The sequence below is a fragment of the Taudactylus pleione genome, unplaced genomic scaffold (assembly GCF_031769625.1).
Source record: "Taudactylus pleione unplaced genomic scaffold, aTauple2 ptg000041l, whole genome shotgun sequence".
Taxonomy (NCBI): Eukaryota; Metazoa; Chordata; class Amphibia; order Anura; family Myobatrachidae; genus Taudactylus; species Taudactylus pleione.
The window spans coordinates 71,366,907-71,369,813 of record NW_028284443.1 but is presented as its reverse complement, the minus strand read 5'-3'; the positions used below and the strand labels follow the sequence as shown (position 1 = coordinate 71,369,813).

Below are 2,907 nucleotides of genomic sequence, written 5' to 3'. Positions count from 1 at the left end.
CAACACAGGCAGCACCCCTGCACAGCTACATTGTTGATAAGTGTGGCTAACGAGCACACACAAACACATAGAAAAAAACCACTTTGATTAATTTTTATTTATTATTTTAAACTGGGGGGGAGAGAGCACCCCTGAACGAAGAAGCAACCCCTTGAGAAACGACACAGGCAGCACCCCTGCACAGCTACGTTGCTACTGTGTGGCTAACGTGCACACACATGGAAAAAACACAATTGGATTAATTTTTATTTTTTTTACACTGGGGGGGGTACCCCTGAACGAGGCAGCAGCCCTTGAGAAATGACACAGGCAGCACCCCTGCACAGCTGTGTTGCTACTGTGTGGCTAACGTGCACACAAACGTGAAAAAAAACCAATTGGATTAATTTTGGGGGGTTTTTTTACACTGGGGGGAGAGCACTCCTGATGGACTGCACAGTCCTGATGGACTGTCCCCCTAGACAACACAGCTGCACCCCTTTATGGACTGCAGTAACACAGGAGCAACTGAAGCCTCCTTCTTCTGTCTGCAGCACAGCTCCTATAGTGTATAGAGTGGACAACAACACAGCCCTGGACTACAGCCAGCCACTATGGAATACAGCCAGCCCCTATGACAAGTGACAATAGCAGTCAGCCCCTATGCACAGCAAGTCAGCAATAGCACAGCACAGCCGCTATGGACAACAAGAGCACAGCCCCTCCCTTGTTTCCTCTTCACTCTCCATAGCCGGAATTAAAATGGCGGCCAGCACGGAACCTTCTATACAATCCAAAGCCCGCAAGAATCCAACAGCGGGATGATGAAGTTTTGCCTCGCTTTGAGATCCGAGTCAGGTGGCAAAACCCGAGCCAGCTTGTATCCAACTCGGAAGTGCAAAATTTGGGTGGGTTCGGATCCCTGTGATCCGAACCCGCTCATCTCTAGTCCTTATGGGGTTTTCCCTTTGATGTCAATTTAGCTCTATACACAATTTGAACCTTCCTGCAGAAAATTTCCCTTATAACCTACAGCCACACCACCCTGAACACACCCAATCTCGTCTGATCTTGGTAGCAAAACAGGGTCAGGTCTGGTTAGTACTTGGATGGGAGACCGCCTGGGTATACCAGGTACTATAGGTTTAAACAAGGTTTCGCCCTGTCCTGGTGTACAGAAACAACTACATATGTCACTATGTTAGGTTATTCAACTAGTTCTTTATTTCCCTATGTCGGTTAGACCTGGTCAGACAATCCCTGGATTTTTAGTCCATGTATCTGCTATGTATCTCCATTATGACTTTATCCTTTCTCTCTTGACTGATAGGCCTTCTCTAGAATGGGTATCTATAGTCTACCACAGCCATTATACTTCTTGCCTGGAGCGATTCGCCTGGTCTGTGACATACACTATGTGTTTGTTTCACTCTGCCAGCAGTATCCGTGAAAAGCTCACTGATAAGTGTGCAGGTTATTGATTAGGCAGTGTTAGTAATGCTGGAGTCGCTAGTTCCAGGCTCAAATTATATTGTATTCTTGCTTAGTCACGTCTTCTTCTCGTAGCATTTTTTTCTGCCTGGGAGGACAGTTTTTTCCTCTGTCAAGGATCATTCTATGGTTTTTCACTTGGAAATGGGTTCAAGGAGTCCAGTCTAAGCAAGCTTATGGAGGAGCAGTGGTACTCTCTGCAGAGCAAGAAGTGGGCTCACAGTTCTGCTTCAGGGTGGCTGATATTTTTATATACTAACTCTCCTGGGTAGCTAGGCCTTAGAATTCTTACACTATGGGTCATTTAGTTTTTTTTAACTAGTGATTTGGGTTTCCAGATATATTAAAAAAATAAAATAATTGGTTTTATATGCATATATATATATATATATATATATATATATATAGATAGATAGATAGATAGATAGATAGATAGATAGATAGATAGATAAAGAAAACGGATCCTTCTGGTTTCCTACTGCAGTTTGTCCTGCTAGGCAGGAGGAGTTGTTTAGGCTTGCAGTTCTCCGGATACTTCACATGAAACCCCTTGGGCATGTCATATTGCTGCCTGACCTTGTTGTTCTTGGGTCTGGTTGGATTCTTAGTCCGCTTCTTGGTTGCCTCTTTGGATCGATGTTGTTAAAACTTTCTTTGATGATACACATGAAATCCTAGCTGGTGTACTTCGATGAGTCCATATCCTCTTTTAGATGCCCGGTGGCACTGGCTCTCCGACCATCATCCAGGTGGCTCTGGATTGGTCTCATCGAGTGTGGTACTTGGATCTTCGGGTGTTGCTTGCAGGCAACTTGTGGGCATTACCACGTTGGCTGGGTTGTCTTCTGTAGGATTGTTTATGTTCATCCTTGTTACTGATGTGGCTATTGCAGCCATGATTCTGAGATGCTATGGTGTCCCATCTGTGTTTTTTGGCTTTAGTTGCACTGCAACCTGACCTGCAAACTTCTGCAGAGAGTTTCTGGTGTCCTGTCACTTTTGGTTCCTGTCCTTGCCACAACCTGGTGGTGTCTTCCTACACTCAAACCCATCTGATTCCTACATTTGGATGGTTTTGTGCCCCAAGGCTAGGGGGACATCAAGTTGGGTCCTGGATGACTGTCCTAATGTTGGGCTTTTGCTTCCGCTTGGACAGGTCAGAGCTTAGTGCTCTGTCCAATTACTCTCCTTATTCCTTTTTCATTCAATTGAGATGTTCTTCGCATGAGGTCAGCCTCTTTTGCAAATGGTGGTCATGGCCCTCCATGTTAATCAACCCTCTGGGTTTCTTATTGGTGGGCTGCATATGTACCTTCACCATCTCTGGATGTGGTTACTTTCATCACATCTTGATATCATATTGCTTCCACGCTACAGCAGTTTCCTTGTTAGTGCTCTCTGATACCTCAAGTCAGGTCTGGCCTACGTCTATACAGG

General features: G+C 45.1%; 1 pseudogene; it reads left to right on the top strand.

The window, feature by feature from the left end:
• Positions 1–1,006: 1,006 nt before the first annotated feature.
• LOC148538255 (5S ribosomal RNA) lies at positions 1,007–1,125 on the top strand (annotated as a pseudogene).
• Positions 1,126–2,907: the final 1,782 nt, after the last annotated feature.